Below are 23,453 nucleotides of genomic sequence, written 5' to 3'. Positions count from 1 at the left end.
GAGGGGGTGGTGGGGAGGGGTCCGAGTGAATAAGAGAGAAGAGCACAATGGGGGAAATGAGTTATCCTGGCCGTACCATATGACCCTGTATGACTCACATCGAGGTTTCGCACACATGATGTAGCGTCCTCACACATGCTATGAACAAACCACGGACACGTGGTCGGATACGAGCTTAACGGCTGCTTCAAGCAAGCGATGACAAGCAAGGTCGTTAGAAATGAGACACGGCCGACGACTAACCCCTTAAAAGCCGACCCTCTAACGTGGCGGCGATGTAGCTTTTCATTTTTGTTCACCCTTCTCCAGTGCTCCTCTTCCTTTCATCATCCCTCACTACATCCAGGTCTCTCATTTCTCCCTGAGAATAAACCTCTTCGGCAAACCACCCGGCTCCTCGAAGTTCTCATTCAGTCTCCCATTTCACATTTTTGCAGCCCATTACTTTTGCCTGCAGTCCTCTTTCCACCCTCCATCCAGTTGCGCGCCACTGCATCTCGCTGACAGCTCTCTCAATCTTATCTCTCCGCCTGTCCCCCCGCTGCCCTTTATCCCCTCGCCATAGAGATGCAGAGTGACAATGACCTCTGCCCTCTGACCTCTCCTGGGTGTGAGGTCGCCAGGGTCAGCTTCTCATCAGTCCTCATGTCTATGGTGAGGCCAGGAGCACCGGGGTGTGAAACGGAGTCTATCGGTGGCACTGCCCAGTGTGTTCGCTCACCCACACACACACATCAAGCACACTCATATTTTGTTAAAGACATGCAGAGATCCATCAATTTCTCCCCCCCCCCCTAGAGGATTTTCTCCCTTCTTGCTCCCCGCTGTGGATATGCACCACTTCTTCATGAATGAAGGACCCTTCTTCTAATCACCCGCCACCCTTGTGCTCAGTATGCTCCAGCATGGCTGAGATGGACAGAATATGGCTCCTAAGACTTGTAAAGCAGGCAGCGTGCAGGGCCTATACGCTGTCAGGAGCACGGTGAGCAGCCGGTAGACTACGTAGACTAGTATGTAGACCATGTAAACCCGGATCGGTGAGTAGGTTACAGCTTAGCCAGCCGTCAGCAGAAACACAGAACGCCACAGTGGGACTCCCTCTTGGCAGGGCCAGGGTTAAGCCACGTCCTCGTGTGTGTAATCCAGAGTGTCTGTGTGTGTCTGTGTGTGTGTGTGTGTGTGTGTGTGTGTGTGTGTGTGTGTGTGTGTAACAGGTTTTTCTATCCTAATGGGGACATTTGATCCCCATTAGGATAGAAAAACCCGAAACCACCTTCCTTGTGGGGATGTTTTATGGGTCCTCATGAAGGGTCCATTTTAGTGTTAAAGTTAGAATTAGGATTAGGTTAGGGTTGGGATTTGGGGTTAGGGTTAGGTTAAGGTTTAGGGTTAGGGTTAGGGTTAGGTTAAGGTTTAGGGTTAGGGTTAGGTTAAGGTTTAGGGTTAGGGTTAGGGTTAGGTTAGGGTTGGGATTTGGGGTTAGGGTTAGGTTAAGGTTTAGGGTTAGGGTTAAGGCTGGGCATATAGATATGATGGTTGAGGTTAGGGGCAAGGCGCAGTGGTCATCAACCCTGCTCCTGGAGAGCTACCGTCCTGCCGGGTTTCACTCCAACCCTAATTTAACAACACCTGATTCTGCTGATTACCTACTTAACGAGACCTTGATTAATTGAATCAGGTGTGTTAGATTGGGGTTGGGGTGAAAACCGGCAGGACGGTAGCTCTCCAGGAGCAGGGCCGGTGACCACTGGTAGGGAATGAATGCAGTCAATGAGGGGTCCCCACAAGTATAGGGACATGTGTGTGTGTGTGTGTGTGTGTGTGTGTGTGTGTGTGTGTGTGTGTGTGTGTGTGTGATGATAAGTGACAGTAGTGGACAGAGCGGCTCATGCTGAGATTAGGTCAAGCATTTGAGAAAGGGCTAAACACCACATCACCTCACCTCCCCTCACTACACTGCACACACACACTGCTAGTAGACAGCAAGACGCATGGGCATCGTGTGAACACACACACACACACACACACACACACACACACACACACACACACACACACACACACACACACACACACACACACACACAATAAGGTGACTCTGTATGGGTTATGAGTGGGGGGCGCAGTCACAACGTTTGTGCAGCTATTCTTATTAGGATATTGCATTGACTTCCATTAATTGTGGACAGCCTAACCCGAACCCTAACCCGAACCCTAACCAAACTCTAACCCTAAACCCTAACCATAACACCAAACCCTAACTCTAACCCTAACCTTAACCCTAAACCCTAACCCTAACCATAACACCAAACCCTAACTCTAACCCTAACCTTAACCCTAACCCCAAACCCTAACCCTATCCTTAACCAATTCATGTCTAACCCTAACCTTTTTTTGGGGGGGTTCCCCCCCTCCTTTTTCCTCCCCAATTGTACTTGGCCAATTACCCCACTCTTCCCGAGCCGTCCCGGTCTCTGCTCCACCCCCCTCTGCTGATCCGGGGAGGGCTGCAGACTACCACATGTCTCCTCCCATACATGTGGAGTCACCAGCCGCTTCTTTTCACCTGACAATGAGGAGTTTCACCAGGGGGACGTAGCGCGCGGGAGGATCACGCTATTCCCCCAGTTCCCTCTCCCCCCACGAACAGGCACCCTGATCAACCAGAGGCGGCGCTAGTGCAGCGACCAGGACACATACCCACATCCGGCCTCCCACCTGCAGACACGGCCAATTGTGTCTGTAGGGACGCCCGACCAAGTCGGAGGTAACACGGGGATTCGAACCGGTGATCCCCGTGTTGGTAGGCAACAGAATAGAGCGCTCAACCCTAACGTTAACCTAACCTCAATTCACACCTTGTCCTCACGTCAACCAGGACGTCAGAAGTGACATTTTGTCTCACCAGGACCAAGCTTTGGTCTTGGTGAGGACTACTGGTCCCAACAAGGTTATTCGTTATACGGGAAAAGGTCTCAAAAGGTTAACAAAAATGCACACACACACACACACAATAACCCACATACATGCCAACAACCGCACACATACACACATAACACACACATACACATCTCAGTGGGTGATCTCCATAGGTTGCATAAGAGGATTTAAAGCAGCACAGTTCTTGTTTGTACACTTATTATATATATATATATATATATAAAAGCTATAATTCAAAAGTGAAATTCACTCGAAAATCTGTGCCATCAAAGGGATGTCCTCTCAGTTAGAGCCACATTTGCCCTGCAAAAAGTCCGCAACGCCTTGTGATCAGTGTGCAGCTCCAGCAGAGGGATTAAGCCACATGCAAGATCATCTGCCACCTTCTCTGTCAGCTACGCTTGTGTTACTGGAAAAGCAAACCTCCAAAGTCTTACACAATACCTTCAGGGGAGACAACGCTAACAATACCTTCAGGTGAGACAACTTGAAGCAGTACGAGTTAGCTGAATCTCCAAGATCCATTCCTTATTCCATGTCCTGCGCTCTTCAGGGCTCGCTCACTCACGGCGCCGGAGTGGCCTGCTAATCCAGTTAGCAGTCAGAGGTCTAGAGGAGTCTACTACAGCAGCTCAGAGAACAGATCAGGAAGTTGGCAAAGGACCCAATGCTTCAACACAGCACTTATACATCCTGTTTTTCAGGGTCAGCTGGAGCTCTGCAAACAGCTTCGCCAGTGGGGTTTACAGACCGGAGAAAGTGTTTCTCCGGGACAGGCCCTGGCATGCGCTCGGATGCCTTGGCATGGAGGAGCGGGGTTATCTCCCAATCAGATCAGGGCAAATCTTTCCGTGTGACGACCAAGTTACCTGCACGTCACCGCTGCACGATTAATCGCGACCGCGACGTCCGCCTTAATTAAATCGCAGCCCCTTGCGGTTATGAGACTATAACCGCAGGAGGCTGCGATTTAATTAAGCAATGCAACGTGCGCCAGTGGGCGTCTGTTTAAGAGCAGTCTGCATATCTACGCCCGTCATTAAGAGCTGACCAATCAGCCTCCGTGGAGACGGTGCGGCGTGCGCAGTCTACGGTCACATGACCATCCGGGGTGCGGACCAGAAAGAAGGGACCGGTGGCAAATAAATAGATAAATAAATAAACGCCACCTAAAAAATAAAGTAACAACTATGTTTCATGTTTTTATGGTGATTTGTAGGGTTGGCAAGGATTCGTAGCATACATGTGGTTTCTGTGTGTAAATTTCTGTTACCATTTGGGGTAAATTGGGGTGTATAAATGTGGCGGTTGTAAATAATGAACACACGTTCTGCTCAACAGGTCTGGGTTCCTTCCTCGACAGGTCTGGGTTCCTTCCTCGACAGGTCTGGGTTCCTTCCTCAACAGCTCTGGGTTCCTTCCTCGACGGGTCTGGGTTCCTTCCTCGACAGGTCTGGGTTCCTTCCTCAACAGCTCTGGGTTCCTTCCTCGACAGGTCTGGGTTCCTTCCTCGACAGCTCTGGTTCCTTCCTCGACAGCTCTGGGTTCCTTCCTCAACAGGTCTGGGTTCCTTCCGCAACAGGTCTGGGTTCCTTCCTCGACAGGTCTGGGTTCCTTCCTCGACAGGTCTGGGTTCCTTCCTCGACAGGTCTGGGTTCCTTCCTCGACAGCTCTGGGTTCCTTCCTCGACAGCTCTGGGTTCCTTCCTCAACAGGTCTGGGTTCCTTCCGCAACAGGTCTGGGTTCCTTCCTCGACAGGTCTGGGTTCCTTCCTCGACAGGTCTCGGTTCCTTCCTCGACAGGTCTGGGTTCCTTCCTCGACAGGTCTGGGTTCCTTCCTCGACAGGTCTGGGTTCCTTCCTCGACAGGTCTGGGTTCCTTCCTCAACAGGTCTGGGTTCCTTCCTCGACAGGTCTGGGTTCCTTCCTCGACAGGTCTGGGTTCCTTCCTCGACAGGTCTGGGTTCCTTCCTCGACAGGTCTGGGTTCCTTCCTCGACAGCTCTGGGTTCCTTCCTCGACAGCTCTGGGTTCCTTCCTCAACAGGTCTGGGTTCCTTCCGCAACAGGTCTGGGTTCCTTCCTCGACAGGTCTGGGTTCCTTCCTCGACAGGTCTGGGTTCCTTCCTCGACAGGTCTGGGTTCCTTCCTCGACAGGTCTGGGTTCCTTCCTCGACAGGTCTGGGTTCCTTCCTCGACAGGTCTGGGTTCCTTCCTCAACAGGTCTGGGTTCCTTGTTACTCACAGAAAAAACTCAAGTGGTGGAATAAGAGACACATAAGCTTTAAGAGAAGTCTGGTGCTGTTGAATTTTACATTATTAGAACCTGGCAGTACCTGCTATATGTCCATGTCCCTGACAGGGTGGAACTCTCTCACAGCCCGTGTCTACACCATCCATGCATAATGAGGATTATTTATGTGCTTATTTACCAGTACAACTCCCTGAAGGTTGAACACGCCATTTACCTGATATAATGTTAAAACACCCAACATTTCTTCTTTTGTTCCTGACAGTTAGCATGTGGAAAAGCCCCCAACAGCCAGGACTGACCCATACGGCGATACTGAGCAGGACAGGTACTGTGTGAGACATGTCGCAGCAACACGACACGTTTGTATTATTTGTATTTATCGCAATATTGTCCACAATAATCGCAATATGACTTTTTTCCTTACCAAATCGCGCAGCACTTCTGCACATGCTCACACACACACACATATGCACACTAACATGCAACAACATGTACACGTCCACAAAGACGCACACATATGCACGGATATTTGTGCCCTTTCCATCATTCCACTCAACAGTCTGCCAGTCGCTCCCTCAGAAACGACACAGAAAAAGGACGGTGCCACCTCCGCGGGTCACTCTCACCCCTGCTGCATCCACGGGCCTCACATAGTACCCACAGGGGTGGACAGCACAAGCGGGGCAGTCTATTCCAGTCGTGGACATAAAGCCTCTTAAGCACCTGTTTGCAGCTCACTGTCTGATGGTCTTACAGCTAATCACACAGACTGGGCCACGAGGCGTTACTGTCCGCTGACGGGGGATGCAGCATGCACTTCCTGTTTAAGCTGATGGACTGCACTCACCTCACATGACTTGACTGGCACACGATATCCTGTAACGCTGTAATGCTATCCTGGCACGCCTGCAGGAGTGAATGCTAGCCCTTTTCCCCCGCTGGATACCGGCTCAACTCCACTCTACTCTACTGGACTCTACTGGCTTTACTTTGTGGGATGTGGTTTTCCACTGCAGGTAGTACCCCCTCACGGTGAAGCCCCGCTGGTCATCTGTGGGCGTGTTGACTGGTTCTCCCTCCCTTGTCTACCAGCGTCCCACACCAGTGTTTTATTTTCAAAAACCCAACAAGACCAACGTGTGCGTCACATGAACAATATGACTGTAACTGAGAGACTCACTGACAACACACAACGTTTTACATGGACAGACCATCAGCTGGAGTACAAGTCTCATAAGACCCGCCTTGGCTTTCCCTGGTTATAAACACAGCTGTTCAATTTCTCTCTGACCAACCACTGGTCCGATTTTATTTGTATTTAAATAAATATATAATATCTTTATATTTATATTTTTGTCAATATTTTCTTTATTTATATTTACATATTTTTCTTTATTTTTAAAATTTATTTTATGAGATTGTATTTATATTTAAATAAATATATATACATATATTTATATTTAATTTATTTTAGTTTATTTTTATATTGATAGTGGTCGTCCATAGGGTTAGTGGTTGTGTCAGGAAGGGCATCCGACGGAAAACTTTGCCAGATCATTATGCGGATTGACAAGACCGCCATCGGGGTTGTGCCCTCACAGGGTACCGATGGAAACTGTGGATTCCGCTGTGATGACCCCTGGGAAACAGGGAACAAGCCGAAAGGAGAAGAAGATGTATTCATAGTGGTATTTTCATGTCACCTTTTAGCATCGGCTCAGCTCACTTGGAACCTCGACGGAGGTGGTACCAAAAAAAAGCACCTGGTACCGGATACCTGGTCCCTAACTTCTGCCCAGTGGAAAACCAAAAGAAGCGAGTAGAGTTGGGCCGAGCCGGTACCGTGCAGTGGAAAAGGGGCATCAGTGTCGTCGCTGAACGCTCTGTCTGAATCCATCCGTCCATCTTTTGTTTTTCAGTTTTCCTTTCCTGCCATTCTGCTTCTTTTGCCGCTTCCCTGCCTCCCTGTCTGTCTCCCTGTCTGTCTCCCTGTCTGCCCCCCTGTCTGCCTCCCTGTCTGCCTCCCTGTCTGTCTCCCTGTCTGCCTCCCTGTCTGTCTCCCTGTCTGTCTCCCTGTCTGCCCCTCTGCCTGCCTCCCTGCCTGCCCCTCCGTCTGCCCCTCTGTCTGCCCCTCTGCCTGCCTCCCTGTCTGCCCCTCTGTCTGTCCCCCTGCCTGCCTCCCTGTCTGCCTCCCTGTCTGTCTCCCTGTCTGCCCCTCTGTCTGCCCCTCTGTCTGTCTCCCTGTCTGCCTCCCTGTCTGCCCCTCTGCCTGCCCCTCTGTCTGTCTCCCTGCCTGCCTCCCTGTCTGTCTCCCTGTCTGTCTCCCTGTCTGTCTCCCTGTCTGCCCCTCTGTCTGTCTCCCTGTCTGCCTCCCTGTCTGCCCCTCTGCCTGCCCCTCTGTCTGTCTCCCTGCCTGCCTCCCTGTCTGTCTCCCTGTCTGTCTCCCTGTCTGCCCCTCTGTCTGCCCCTCTGCCTGTCTCCCTGTCTGCCTCCCTGTCTGTCTCCCTGTCTGCCTCCCTGTCTGCCCCTCTGTCTGTCTCCCTGTCTGCCTCCCTGTCTGCCTCCCTGTCTGCCTCCCTGTCTGCCCCTCTGCCTGTCTCCCTGTCTGCCTCCCTGTCTGCCCCTCTGTCTGTCTCCCTGTCTGCCTCCCTGTCTGCCTCCCTGTCTGCCTCCCTGTCTGCCCCTCTGCCTGTCTCCCTGTCTGCCTCCCTGTCTGCCCCTCTGTCTGTCTCCCTGTCTGCCTCCCTGTCTGCCCCTCTGTCTGCCTCCCTGTCTGTCTCCCTGTCTGCCCCTCTGCCTGTCTGCCCCTCTGCCTGTCTGTCAGCCCAGAATCGTGAAGTGCAGATGAACAGAGAGTGTGCAGAGTCATCCTCTGCGGCAGCGTTTGTGATCTGAATTCTGCTGCGTCACCCCCCCCATCACCCCCCCACCCAATCTGTCGTCCTACATTACAATGGATGCCTCTGTTCGGTCTGTGTATTCGCCTGCATGTGTGTGTGTGTGTGCCTTTGTATCCCAGTGTGTTTGTGTGTGTTTCTTTGTGTATTTGCACAGTTGCACTCGAGTGATTTGTGGGTGATTTTGCCTTCGGGGAGTGGTGATTGTGAGCCGCCCCGTCCCCCCCGACTACCTCACGTCTCTCTTGTTGCAGTGCAGGTGACCTTGGCTTCAAACACAAGTTCCTACTGACATTTGGCCAACACTCATTTGTTCACAATCACACTCCTTTATAATTAATGCAACAATTAAACCCACAATGAAGGACAGGAGGATCCGTCCATCCATCCATTATCCAAACCGCTTATCCTGCTCTCAGGGTCGCTGGAGCCTATCCCAGCAGTCACTGGGCGGCAGGCAGGGAGACACCCTGGACAGGCCGCCAGGCCATCACAGGGCCCACACACACACACACACACACACACACACACACACACACACACACACATTCACACCTAGGGACAATTTAATTCGGCCGATTCAGCTGACCTGCATGTCTTTGGATGGCATGATAATCTCCTGTAGCTAGACGGGAATCAGCAGGTTCTGCTTCCGGTGTGGGACGATGGCGGCGCGAATTCACATTTGCGGCGGCCTCACCCAGTACCGTCCATGCACTGTCTTTCTCCACGTCTCCGTCTAAGTTTTGTCTTCGGTTGATGGCTGGGAGAGCTGGCGCTGGATCAGCTGGGAGAGCTTTGGGAACACCAAGGGCGGTCTGACAGGACGCAGAAGCGGGGCAGGCTAAGCTACCTGCTAGCCCACGCAGACCGGCAGTTCTGCTAACACCGAGGGCGGTCTGGCGGCGGCCTCACCTGGCGCTGACTGTGGTGTTTTTGATGTCGTCGTGAGAAGTGTGGGGAGGTGTGTCGAGGGTGCCTGGCTGGGAGAGCTGGCGCTGGATCGGCTGGGAGGGCTTGGTCTACTTCGTCCGCTTGCCACAGGGACCACGGCCCCTGCCTGGAACTGCGGCTGAGGAGGAGGAAACACTGAGGGCGGTCTGACAGGACGCTGAAGCAGAACAGGCTAGGCTAACTGCTAGCCCATGCAGACCGGCGGTTCTGACAGTCATCCTGGCTGGCGTTCCTTCCCTTGGACAGTGTTTTTTTTGTTTAGTTTGTGTATATGTGTTAGTCTGGATATGTGTGTTGTAGTTTTTGGATGGGTTTTTGCCTTGTGTTGTACTGCTGTGGGCTGGGGAAACGGCAGTCCATTTCATTTCGTGTACAAGTACACGAGGTGAAATGACAAATAATGTGTTCCTGATTCCTGATTTGATGAATCATCTCTTCCTCAAGGAGGATCCGTGTAACACCTCATATTCAGAGCAAACGAGAGGCCCCACATTCTTTCTCCCTGCTCCACCTTGGTCAGAGCAACGGAGGCGGCTTACTTTTTTTGCCTCTGTCGTCGCCGTCCTACATAAAAGCCTCTCACTCACTCCGGAGTGAGTGTGTGTGTAGGAGAGGCAGTGAGCAGACAGAATGCGACGGAGGCATATTTCAGAGGCTGGTGAATAAAGGCGCTGGATCGAGTCACGCTCCAGCATTTCTGCCCCCAGTAAACTTAGCCCACTTTCCCCTGCACCGAGGAGGCGTCCCGGCCTACACTAAACACAGAAATAACATGTACACACCAACACAGCGGGGATTTTTTATACACAGGATAACGAAGCGTCTCCCCCTCCCTACCCCCAAAAAACACTCTTAGAAATCAGCGTTTCAGCCAGAGGGGACCCCTTAGGGACTTCTAGGACTTCAGAAAAGGCCCAACATGTCAGCATTTTACATGCTATATTTAAAATCTTTCATTTAATAATAAACCCCTCTTCTAATTCTAATTTTAGCCCTGGCTTCTATCAAGTCCACTTCAGTAATGAGAGGGTTACTGTCCTGAAACCCTGAAACTCGAGTTATCCAATCAGATCTTGTTGTTGTTGTCTCCTGGCAGAGGAAGGGTTAGCTGGTGGCTCCTCACTGGTCAGGACTGCTAGAAGTCCTGTGCTTGTGTGTTTATTTAGAAAGTGACAGGTGAATCAGCCAATCATATTAGGACCCTAGGACTTCTAGAAGTCCAGACCCATCCAGACGAGGGCTCGCTCCTATGAAAGAATGATGTGCGGTTGCTGAGGAGTCATTACTTGTGATTGACCGACTCTTTCACACTGGCGATCCAAATCTACTGGGTCACTTAAACCAGTCGAACCGCACATCACTGACGTCAGTCTGTGTATCAGACGAGTGTGATGACGTTTATGATGGCTACAGGAGGAGACGAGAGCGACGTTGTAGCTAGCTTGTTAGCGTTACCCTTCTGAAGACGTTGCTTTCGGGGGAAAAGCAACAAGTGATTGGAAATGGAAGGCCAACTCCTGCTCTCGTCTCGCCTGTGGGTTTAGCCAGCAAGCCTTGTCAGTCTGCCCAGGTAAACTGTGCAACTTCAGCTAACCACTCTAGTGTGGCAATAAAGTACACTCACACCAACTTAGGATCACAGTGTGCACCAGAGCAACCTGCAAGTGCAACCCGCCCCCGGCCTGCCACCCCACAATAAAAAGTGCACGCTCATTAGACACCTGTCTTGTGGTAGCTGTGAGCGTTAAATGTTTGATGACAGTTACATATTTAATCGATATGGGCCGGATCACAAGAGGAACTGGGTTAAACATGATTGCACTCCAGGGGGTAAGATGGGAAACATGGGTTAACTCTCTACAGCATGTGTCTATGTGTATACTTGTATGTTTCTCTATATTCTATATTCTCGCGTGTGCATGTGTTTTTGTGTTGCCGTAAGGGTGTTTGTGTGTTGGTGTCATGAGTTGATGATGCAAATATGCTGCGTCTCAATATGCCCGCTACTTTAGCTGTTGGCTGCCAGCACTTGGCACAACCTGGCTACGGCAACCTGGCATCGTCCTCATCATATTCTTCATATATCTTGTAATTCCATTTTTATTCTGTTTTCCTCTTTCAAAGTTGTATTCTGTAAATTGTGTACACACAACATCCAGAACTACAAGAACACATATCCAACCTAACACATATATCCAAGCTAAAGAAAAAAGGAGAAAAAAATTCACTGTCCAAGGGAACAAATGCCAGCCAGGATGATTGTCGGAACTCCGGTCTGCATGGGCAAGGCTGTGGTCCTGGGTCGACCGGACGCAACAGACCAAACTCCCACAGACGATCCAACGTCAGCTCTCCCAGCCAGACACCCTCCACACACCTCCCCACGATGACGCCAAAAACACTACAGTCAACGCCAGACGAGACTGCCGCCAGACCACCCTCGGTGTTATCGGAACTGTCGGTCTGCAAGGGCTAGCAGTTAGCTTAGCCTGCTCCACTTCCACGTCCTGTCAGACCGCCCTCGATGTTACCGGAACTGCTGGTCTGCTTGGGCTAGCAGTTAGCTTAGCCTGCTCCACTTCCACGTCCTGTCAGACCGCCCTCGATGTTACCGGAACTGCCGGTCTGCATGGGCTAGCAGTTAGCTTAGCCTGCCCCACTTCCACGTCCTGTCAGACCGCCCTCGGTGTTACCGGAACTGCCGGTCTGCTTGGGCTAGCAGTTAGCTTATCCTGCCCCACTTCCACATCCTGTCAGACCGCCCTCGGAGTTACCGGAACTGCCCGGTCTGCATGGGCTAGCAGTTAGCTTTGCCTGCCCACTTCCACGTCCTGTCAGACCACCCTCGATGTTACCAGAACTGCTGGTCTGCATGGGCTAGCAGTTAGCTTAGCCTGCTCCACTTCCACGTCCTGTCAGACCGCCCTCGGTGTTACCGGAACCGACGGTCTGCTTGGGCTAGCAGTTAGCTTAGCCTGCCCCACTTCCACGTCCTGTCAGACCGCCCTCGATGTTACTGGAACTGCCGGTCTGCATGGGCTAGCAGTTAGCTTAGTCTGCCCCCACTTCCACGTCCTGTCAGACCGCCCTCGGTGTTACTGGAACTGCCGGTCTGCATGGGCTAGCAGTTAGCTTATCCTGCCCCACTTCCACAACCTGTCAGACCGCCCTCGATGTTACTGGAACTGCGGTCTGCATGGGCTAGCAGTTAGCTTAGTCTGCCCCACTTCCACGTCCTGTCAGACCGCCCTCGATGTTACTGAACTGCCGGTCTGCATGGGCTAGCAGTTAGCTTAGTCTGCCCCACTTCCACGTCCTGTCAGACCGCCCTCGGTGTTACTGGAACTGCCGGTCTGCATGGGCTAGCAGTTAGCTTAGTCTGCCCCACTTCCACGTCCTGTCAGACCGCCCTGTTATGAGTGTAAGTGTGTTAGTGCGGAAAGGAAAAAATGTTGTGGTGGATGATCGTCTCATGTCCCAGTCTTTAATTTGAAACATGAATGTTTGTGCGTGTGGATGCAGCCCTTTTAAAAGATGCTCGGTCCTTGGACCATGCCCTAATATAGAAGCTTGAGTCCAACATTCCTCTCAGAGAAAGGCCAATCACGAGTCATTACAGCCGTAGTCCCGGACGTCTACCCCAGCTGCATTCGTCCACACACAGGACGCAGCTGTGCTTGCAGGCCTCGTAAACCTCTCAGTCTGTTATGAGACCGCACTCACCTACATGGAGAATAAATCACCAGGAGCCCTCCGGCATGCAGACCACAAACAAATACATATTGAGCAACCTACAAAGGGATGCACCTGTGCACTCTTCCACCATTCTCATCAACCCCCCTGACCCAAATTAACCATTAGGACTGTGTTGAAACATGCATGTTTAAGCACACACACACACACACACACACACACACACACACACACACACACACACACACACACAAACACACACACGTTCCCATGAGTGCAGTAACCTGAACCAAGACCATGCCGGCTCCTCCTCTTGCTGCAGGCATGGGACCGAGCTGTTTGTTACTGTACAGATGGGCTCCACACCTCTGACAGGTGCACCAGCGTCTCTGTTGCCAGGCAACCCGAGGCCTAACACTGGCCTACCTACGTCTCCTCCTGCAACCGCATCATCCTTGTTAATGTGCTGTGGGGAGGAGATCCCCCAGGCTCAGAGTGAGCAAGCGAGAGAGACGAGAGAGAGAGAGAGAGAGAGAGAGAGAGAGAGAGAGATGTAATTTGACCCCCTGGTGTTATTCTCCAGGCCAGTCTTCTCATCACGTGTGGATGATGAACATAAACCCCCACCATGCAGAGCAATTTGTATGTATGTGTGTGGGGGATGTAGTGACAAATAGAGAAAAAGAGAGAGAGAGAGAGAGAGAGAGAGAGAGAGAGAGAGAGAGAGAGAGAGAGAGAGAGAGAGAGAGAGAATATCTATGTATTTGTGTTTGTGTTTGTCTGGTCCACTGTGGGTTGGGGGTCGGGGTGTGGGGTCAAAACGGACAGAGAGATGGAGTTGGAAAGCAGGGAGAGAGGGGAAGAGGGATGACAGTGGGGAGAGAGGAACCAGACTGATCCCCTGGGGCCAGAGCCGCTACTGGGGGTCCCTAACCTGCCCACCCCCCCCACACACACTCACATCCTCAGCCTTTTGTCTCTTCCATAGCAGACAAAGAGAAGACGTGCTGTGACAGGCTGGGTCGGATCAGTCCCGGGCCTCGCTCCGAGTCAAGGTCCTGTCCCTTGGTATTTACCACGTATTTCCATTCAGCTCGGCTCATCGCCATGGGAACAGAGGAGGGAGGAGCTAGGTGGTGTGGGGGATGTGGTGGGGTGGGAGTACAGACAGGAAGAGGGCTGGAAAAGGGACAGGATACATGAAAGAAAGAGGATATGGGGGAGAAGGGGAGGATGAAGGGAAGCAGCAGGATAGCTGGGGGGGGGGGTAAATCCTACATAATTGCCACCCCAGTAGACAGTGGGGGGGGGGGTCATAGCCCCACTGCTCAGTCACCCAGAATACTCATAATTATTAATCAGCCTCACCGACTTTAACATATACTATTGTCCCTCATTCTGTTTTCTCTCTTTTTCTCCCCCATCCCTGTAACTCACCAAGCTACTGCCCCCCTCTCTCATCCTCTAAGCTCTCTCCCCTTCTTTCTCTAACCTCTCTCTCTCTCTCTTGCTCTCACTCTCTCCCTCTTTCTCTAACCTCTCTCCCTCTCTCGCTCTCCCTCTCTTGCTCTCTCTCTCATCCTCTAAGCTCTCTCTCTCTCTCTCTCTCCCTCTTTCTCTAACCTCTCTCTCATCCTCTAAGCTCTCTCTCCCTCTTTCTCTAACCTCTCTCTCATCCTCTAAGCTCTCTCTCCCTCTTTCTCTAACCTCTCTCTCCCTCTCTTGCTCTCATCCTCTAACCTCTCTCTCTCTCTCTCTCTCTCTCTCTCTCTCTCTCTCTCTCTCTCTCTCTCTCTCTCTCTCTCTCTCTCTCTCTCTCCCTTTCTCTAACCTCTCTCCCTCTCTCTCCCTCTCTTGCTCTTTCTCTAACCTCTCTCCCTCTCTTGCTCTCTCTCTCTCTCCCTTTCTCTAACCTCTCTCCCGCTCTTGCTCTCTCTCTCTCTCTCTCTCTCTCCCTCTTTCTCTAACCTCTCTCTCCCTCTCTTGCTCTCTCACTCTCTCCCTCTTTCTCTAACCTCTCTCCCTCTCTTGCTCTCACTCTCTCCCTCTCTCTCTCTCTCTCTCTCTCCCTCTCTTGCTCTTTCTCTAACCTCTCTCCCTCTCTTGCTCTCTCCCTCTCTTGCTCTTTCTCTAACCTCTCTCCCTCTCTTGCTCTCACTCTCTCCCTCTCTCTCTCTCTCTCTCTCCCTCTCTCCCTCTTTCTCTAACCTCTCTCTCCCTCTCTTGCTCTCTCACTCTCTCCCTCTTTCTCTAACCTCTCTCCCTCTCTTGCTCTCACTCTCTCCCTCTCTCTCTCTCTCCCTCTCTTGCTCTTTCTCTAACCTCTCTCCCTCTCTTGCTCTCACTCTCTCCCTCTCTCTCTCTCTCTCTCCCTCTCTTGCTCTTTCTCTAACCTCTCTCCCTCTCTTGCTCTCTCTCTCTCTCCCTTTCTCTAACCTCTCTCCCTCTCTCTCTCTCTCTCCCTCTTTCTCTAACCTCTCTCTCCCTCTCTTGCTCTCTCTCTCTCTCTCCCTCTTTCTCTAACCTCTCTCTCCCTCTCTTGCTCTCACTCTCTCCCTCTTTCTCTAACCTCTCTCCCTCTCTTGCTCTCACTCTCTCCCTCTTTCTCTAACCTCTCTCCCTCTCTTGCTCTCACTCTCTCCCTCTTTCTCTAACCTCTCTCCCTCTCTTGCTCTCCCTCTCTCCCTCTTTCTCTAACCTCTCTCCCTCTCTTGCTCTCACTCTCTCCCTCTTTCTCTAACCTCTCTCCCTCTCTTGCTCTCACTCTCTCCCTCTTTCTCTAACCTCTCACTCCCTCTCTTGCTCTCACTCTCTCCCTCTTTCTCTAACCTCTCACTCCCTCTCCCTCTTTCTCTAACCTCTCTCTCCCTCTCTTGCTCGCTCTCGTTCCCTCTCATTCTCTTTCTCTAACCTCTCTCTCTCTCTCTCTCTCTCTCTCTCTCTCTCTCTCTCTCTCTCTCTCTCTCTCTCCCTCTCTCTCTCTCTCATTAACCAGCTTTCTTTCTTTCTTTCTTGCTTGTGTTGGGGGACCAGAAGGGACCAGGATGAGGTCATTAATTATAAACGGACCAGTTTTCTGGTCACCATATTCCACCCAGCCCCCTAACCCCCACATGCAATCACACACACACACACACACACCACACACACACACACACACTCTGTCAGCTTCACCTGGTGCCCTGCACAAGCCCTTGTGTCAGAGAGGAGGCTATGATGACAGATGAAAGGAATTATGGAGTCATCCACCCACCCACACACACACACACACACTCACACATACACACACACACACACACTCACACATACACACACTCACACATACACACACACACATAGACACACACACACATAGACACACACTCACACACATAGACACCACACACAAACACACCACACACACACAAAGCTTAGCACAGGTGAGCAGCAGTGACAGGGATTACAGAGGGCAGGTCTCTGCTGATGGGCTGTGTGTGTCAGACAGGCTCAGATGTGGTACAGCACCAGAGGCAGTGTTGTTCTGTAAGGGCCCGCTCAGTGGTTTCTGTAAGGGCCTGCTCAGTGGTTTCTGTAAGGGCCTGCTCAGTGGTTTCTGTAAGGGCCCGCTCAGTAGTTTCTAGTGGTTTCTGTAAGGGCCCGCTCAGTGGTTTCTGTTAGGGCCTGCTCAGTGGTTTCTGTTAGGGCCCGCTCAATGGTTTCTGTTAGGGCCTGCTCAGTGGTTTCTGTTAGGGCCACTCAGTAGTTTCTGTAAGGGCCCGCTCAATGGTTTCTGTTAGGGCCTGCTCAGTGGTTTCTGTAAGGGCCCGCTCAGTGGTTTCTGTAAGGGCCCGCTTAGTGGTTTCTGTTAGGGCCCGCTCAGTGGTTTCTGTAAGGGCCCGCTCAGTGGTTTCTGTAAGGGCCACTCAGTAGTTTCTGTAAGGGCCTGCCTGGTGGTTTCTATAAGGGCCTGCTCAGTGGTTTCTGTTAGGGCCCGCTCAATGGTTTCTGTTAGGGCCCGCTCAGTGGTTTCTGTTAGGGCCCGCTCAGTGGTTTCTGTAAGGGCCCGCTCAGTGGTTTCTGTTAGGGCCCGCTCAGTGGTTTCTGTTAGGGCCCGCTCAGTGGTTTCTGTAAGGGCCTGCCTGGTGGTTTCTATAAGGGCCTGCCTGGTGGTTTCTATAAGGGCCTGCCTGGTGGTTTCTACAAGGGCCTGCCTGGTGGTTTCTATAAGGGCCCGCTCAGTGGTTTCTGTAAGGGCCTGCCTGGTGGTTTCTATAAGGGCCCGCTCAGTGGTATCTGTGAGGGCCTGCAGATGACGTACTGTAAGGAGGCTTCAGCAGAATGTCGGCCATGATAAGCCCGGGACAGGAGAAGCCGTGACGCCACAGGGAATAAACTGTGGCAAGTCTGTGAATGTTCTCCTTCATCCAGGTCACGGTCATCCAAAGGAGTTGAATCAAGTGTGGCAACTGGACTTGGAGTCCAGTTTATCCCTTGGATAAACTGTGGCAACTGTATCAAGTGCTTTGGTTTGAGTTCAGGCTTGGGAAAGGCAACGGGACTGACGTGATAGAGCCCCCTCTGCTGGTCAGAGTATGAAATGCAACAAAAATGCTGACACACGACTGCAACACAGACTTGATACTTGCGGAAATAATTTATACTCGACGTTTTACTCAAGGGGGAGAATAAGAGCTACAGGTTCAGGTGAGACAGGAATATAATGCAGAATATGTCTGATTTGTTCAGGTGTTGTTTAAACTGTGAAAAGACAAGAAATGACAGGTATACATACATATACATACGTATATATACATGTGTATATATATATATATATATATGTGTGTGTGTGTGTGTGTGTGTGTGTGTGTGTGTGTATAGATTGGAGAATTACTGTGTTTCATTCCTTAACAATAATTTCATTGCATGTGTCTAAAATAACAGGATATTAAGACGGGAGTTTGAGCCGGACTGCAGGGTGAGCTTCCACATCAGTCTTGTCTTGACCTTGATTTGGTGCTCTAGTTGTGCTGGTGGTAGTGGTCGTGCATGATGATGATGACGATAATGATGATGGGTGGTCGTGCATGGAGGTGGTACCATTTGTGTGTCTGTGTCTACACGGGTAATTATTTTGTTTGAGTTCAGAATGAAATTTGAGCTGAGGTGGCCTTCATAAGCGTCCGATCGCATTACCGCCGTTGCCTCTATTTCAAACAAACACACGTTCTTACACCCAGACAGCACCCGGATGTGGGCCACTTCAGGCAGTGACGCGGCACTGATGGCCTTCTTCTGGCTGGCCCTGACAAAACGGATGTGAGCCTGAAGTGGCCCACATGCATCATAGCAAATATGGCCCAAATATGCCAAATCACATGTGGGCCTTTTGTGGCAAAGGTGCTGTGCTCTGGGCAACATGTGGTCTGGATGTGACCCTGAAGTGGCCCGTGTGGTAAATGGTGAATATGGCCCAAATATCACAAAACAAATATGGGCCACCTTTGGCAAATATGTGGCACATGCGGCATTGCTATGGCTTGGTTCTGGCCCAGATCTGGCAAACAGGAGCGGACCGCCCAAGTGCCATCATTCCACACGGTATGTGGTGCCGGATGAAGTGTCGGATGTGGGACGGGTCCGGGCACAGCAGTTTTGCTATCTGGGGTATGTACCTATGTGCTCTCACATGCATAGCAAAAAAAAAAAATCATATTTCTGCTCTCACATGATCCCACACGGTCTTTACACAACAGTTCACAACAGCTGGAACACACACATGCAGTTAAGGAACACAACACAGATATTGCAAACACCCCTAGACGTGTTTTAATGGTCTTCAGAGCCTAGGCAGGTGCTCACATCTGCTAAGAAAATCACACACACACACACACACACACACACACACACACACACACACACACACACACACACACACACACACACACGCAGCTGTGTTATAAATCTTGGTTGGTGTGTCATGTATAATTGTCATGGGCAGTAATGAGCGCACACAGGGTCACGGAGACACTCGGCATGATGGACGCTCCTCCAGGGGAATATGAGCATCAATCTGCTAACCTTGGTTTCATATTTAAGGCCAACTCGGGATAATGAGTTATCCACAGATGGGAGAGGGGGGGCTGCAGTAAGGACGTCAACCTGCCAAATGCTTCTTGAATTTATAAATAGTGGAAGATAAGTGTGTGTGTGTGTCATATGTGTGTGTGTGTTTGAAACATGATGCTGCTGAGAAATATCAGTAAACACGGGCGGCACGGTGGCGCAGTGGTTAGCATGGTCGCCTCACAGCAAGAAGGTCCTGGGTTTGAGCCCTGGGGTAGTCCAGCCTTGGGGGTCGTCCCGGGTCGTCCTCCCCGTGTCTGTGTGGGTTTCCTCCGGGGGCTCCGGTTTCCTCCCACAGTCCAAAGACATGTAGGTCAGGTGAATCAGCCATACTAGATTGTCTCTAGGTGTGTGTGTGTGTGTGTGTGTGTGTGTGTGTGTGTGTGTGTGTGTGTGTGTGTGTGTGTGTGTGTCGGCCCTGTGTGATGGCCTGGCGGCCTGTCCAGGGTGTCTCCCCGCCTGCCGCCCAGTGACTGCTGGGATAGGCTCCAGCATCCCCGCCACCCTGAGAGCAGGATGAGGGGTCCAGATAAGATGGGTGGATGAGCTATGTGGTGATGGTGATGCAGGCCTCATTTCATGGGAAGTTTGCAAAAGGAAGTTGCATGAGGAAGTGTAGGAGGAAGATTTGAGTGTGTTTGAAGTAATCCCGTGGTGCTGACTAGACGACTCCTCTCTGGTGCGTGTCCCTCTGAGGAGGACCGACAGGATTACTGCAGCTCTGTGGGACGGCGATGTGGGCCTCCAGTGCAGCGGGCCGCCACTTCAGCAAATCAAATGCTGAGGAACTGAGAACGGTGTTAAAGATACCCCCCCCTTCTCCTCCAAGTCCAATTTGCCACCCTTAAAAGATTTATTCCCCCTCTATCCAGATACCTCGACCCCCGTTAATCTCTCTGTCTCCTTCTCCCCCCTCTCTTTTCTCTCGCTGCAGCCTGGACCGGGTCTGTCTGCTGAGCTGGGCTGTCGGGGGTCTGACAGGACAACATCTATAAAGACGTCTGCTGACTGCTTATGCGCTCGTCGCATGTCTGCAACTGTGCATTCTGCAAGGGATGCAGATTGTCTGCACATGTGTGTGTGTGCATATATGTAGCATGCATGGATGCTTGCGTGTGTATTGGGGGTCGACTGCAATGGTTTTTTCAGGGCCAGTACCGATTATTGGTACGTTATGGAGGCCGACAGCCGATACTTGGGGCCAGTATTCAGTTGCAGTAAACGTAAAAAATGTTGTGCCAGAATTTACAGCAACACAAACCCAACACAAGGCTGCCTTTAAATAAACGCATGTTTGTTTAATGTGGCGTAAAACAGAAAATATCTGCCATATCACACGCTAGCTGGTCACATTGCAAGGTTCAGCACAGCATTATTTTCCCTCATATTTCACCTCAGAACAGACCGGCGGTCCGACTCTGATGCTTCTTCTGGGCGTTTGTGTTGTTGGAGTGCGTGTCCTGATGTGCTTCGGGAGAGGGAAGGCTGCGTCGGGAGCGCGCATGTTGTGCTGCGGACTTGTTTAATCGCCTGGCCGATAAAAACTATGTCGATAACAATAATATGAAAATAACGAATATCTAAGCCGATAATCGGCCACGCCGATGTAGTAGCATGTCATGTGGTTTGTAGGCTTGGAAGAGAAAATGTAGGAAAAGAAGGAAAATGTACGTAGGAAAAGAAGGAAAATGTATGTAGGAAAGAAGGAAAAGGTATGTAGGAAAAGAAGGAAAAGGTACGTAGGAAAAGAAGGAACATGTATGTAGGAAAAGAAGGAAAATGTGTGTAGGAAAAGAAGGAAAATGTATGTAGGAAAAGAAGGAAAATGTGTGTAGGAAAAGAAGGAAAATGTATGTAGGAAAAGAAGGAAAATGTGTGTAGGAAAAGAAGGAAAATGTATGTAGGAAAAGAAGGAAAATGTGTGTAGGAAAAGAAGGAAAATGTATGTAGGAAAAGAAGGAAAATGTGTGGAGGAAAAGAAGGAAAATGTGTGTAGGAAAAAGAAGGAAAATGTGTGTAGGAAAAAAAGGAAAATGTGTGTAGGAAAAGAAGGAAAATGTGTGGAGGAAAAGAAGGAAAATGTGTGTAGGAAAAAAAGGAAAATGTGTGTAGGAAAAGAAGGAAAATGTGTGGAGGAAAAGAAGGAAAATGTGTGTAGGAAAAGAAGGAAAATGTGTGTAGGAAAAGAAGGAAAATGTGTGTAGGAAAAGAAGGAAAATGTGTGCAGGAAAAGAAGGAAAATCTATGTAGGAAAAGAAGGAAAATATGTGTAGGAAAAGAAGGAAAATTTATGTAGGAAAAGAAGGAAAAGGTACATAGGAAAAGAAGGAAAATCTATGTAGGAAAAGAAGGAAAATGTATGTAGGAAAAGAAGGAAAATGTATGTAGGAAAAGAAGGAAAATGTATGTAGGAAAAGAAGGAAAATCTATGTAGGAAAAGAAGGAAAATGTATGTAGGAAAAGAAGGAAAATGTATGTAGGAAAAGAAGGAAAATGTATGTAGGAAAAGTGCCCAATCCCGTCTTCGTCTCGTTGAGCGTTTGTGTGCAAATCATAAATGAGTCATTAGTGCACCCGTGCATGAAAAGTGCAGATCTGAAATCTGTGCACAGACACACAGAGGCAGTGTTACACGTGGTGGTGTTGAATTACAATCACTGAGCTGTAACACCGCACAGAAGACTCAGCTCAGCAACCCGGGGAGTCGGATTCAGAACCGATCTGTAACTCAGCTCAGCAACCCGGGGAGTCGGATTCAGAACTGATCTGTAACTCAGATCAACAACCCGGGGTGTCGGATTAAGAACCGATCTGTAATTCAGCTCAGCAACCCGGGGAGTCGGATTCAGAACCGATCTGTAATTCTGCTCAGCAGCCCGGGGAGTCTGATTCAGAACCGATCTGTAACTCAGCTCAATAACCCGGGGAGTCGGATTCAGAACCGATCTGTAACTCAGCTCAGCAACCCGGGGTGTTGGATTCAGAACCGATCTGTAACTCAGCTCAGCAACCCGGGGTGTGGGATTCAGAACCGATCTGTAACTCAGCTCAGCAACCCGGGGTGTGGATTCAGAACCGATCTGTAACTCAGCTCAGCAACCCGGGGTGTGGGATTCAGAACCGATCTGGAACATGCTCCATCGTAAAACGCTCCACCTTTCTTCTGTCCCTCACACCGACATATGGCAGAACTGATGTGACACGTTCCACCTGAACAAAGCTTCAAGCTGCTGGTTCCTGATGGGGTGAACCTGCCCAAAATAACAGCTGCTGCCGTTGTCATTCTAATTCACTCTGTATCCCTCCATCTAGCTGTCTGTCCGTCCGTCTGTCTATCTATCTATTCATCTATCTGTCTATCTATCTATCTATCTATCTATCTGTCCATCTGTCTGTGCATCTATCTATCTATCTATCTATCTATCTATCTATCTATCTATCTATCTATCTATCTATCTATCTATCTGTCTATCTATCTATCTATCTATCTGTCCATCTGTCTGTGCATCCATCTATCTATCTATCTATCTATCTATCTATCTATCTATCTATCTATCTATCTATCTATCTATCCATCTGTCTATCTATCTATCTGCCCGTCTGTCTGTCCGTCCTTCCGTCCGTCTGTCTGTCTATTTCTTTCTTATTCTCATAAAATTCCCATGTTCCTCATGCATGTCTCATTCTCCCCTCAGGACAGTATTGACATCACACCAGCTTGTTTCATTCTCCCCTCAGGACAGTATTGACACCACACCAGCTTGCAGTCAGCCAATCAGAGCTGAGGGAGCCATGCTAGGACTGACAACGCTTCCATGTTGATGCAAAGATCTTGGGGGGGGGGGGGTAGTAATGCGGGAATGATGGTCTGAACGAGGAGAAAGCGGGGTAGAAAAGGTGGGGCAGATGGCCGACAGGGGTGAAGGTGAAGGTGCAACTTGAGATGAAAATGGGGGGAGAGCAGAATAAAGAGCCAGGGGGCGCTCAAGTGTGTGTGACCGAAAGGAGATGAGAGGAAAATGTAGGCGATGGGGCGAGTGAGGTTTCTTTTTCCTTCCCCTTTTAGTGTGTGTGTGTGTGTAGTCTGTGTGTGTGTATGTAGTCTGTGTGTGTGTGTGTTCATGTGTGTTAAACGGTGTGGGTATGTAGTGTGTGTGTGTGTGTGTGTGTGTGTGTGTGTGTGTGTGTGTGTGTGTGTGTGTGTGTGTGTTTGTGTGTGTTAAACGGTGCGTGTATGTAGTCTGTGTGTGTGTGTGTGCGCGTGTGTGTGGGTATGTAGTCTGTGTGTGTGTGTGTGTGTGTGTGTGTGTGTGTGTGTGTGTGTGTGTGTGTGTGTGTGTGTGTGTGTGTGTGTGTGTTAAACGGTGTGGGTGTGTAGGTGCTGTGATAGGGTGATGTATGGTATCTGCCCGGTGCAGGGTCGCCCTCTGTAGCAGCGGGGACGTTACTAATCCCGCGCTCGTCCATCAACAGTATGCGTGTGTGTGTGTGTGTGTGTGTGTGTGTGTGTGTGTGTGTGTGTGTGTGTGTGTGTGTGTGTCTACACATGTGCCTGTGTGTGTCTGCAAATGTGCTGTGGTGCTTTTCAGCGCACTCGTGAGGGAGACACACAC

The sequence above is a fragment of the Lampris incognitus genome, chromosome 6, assembly GCF_029633865.1.
Source record: "Lampris incognitus isolate fLamInc1 chromosome 6, fLamInc1.hap2, whole genome shotgun sequence".
Taxonomy (NCBI): domain Eukaryota; kingdom Metazoa; phylum Chordata; class Actinopteri; order Lampriformes; family Lampridae; genus Lampris; species Lampris incognitus.
The sequence above is the reverse complement of the archived record's forward strand: the minus strand, read 5'-3'. Positions refer to the sequence as shown.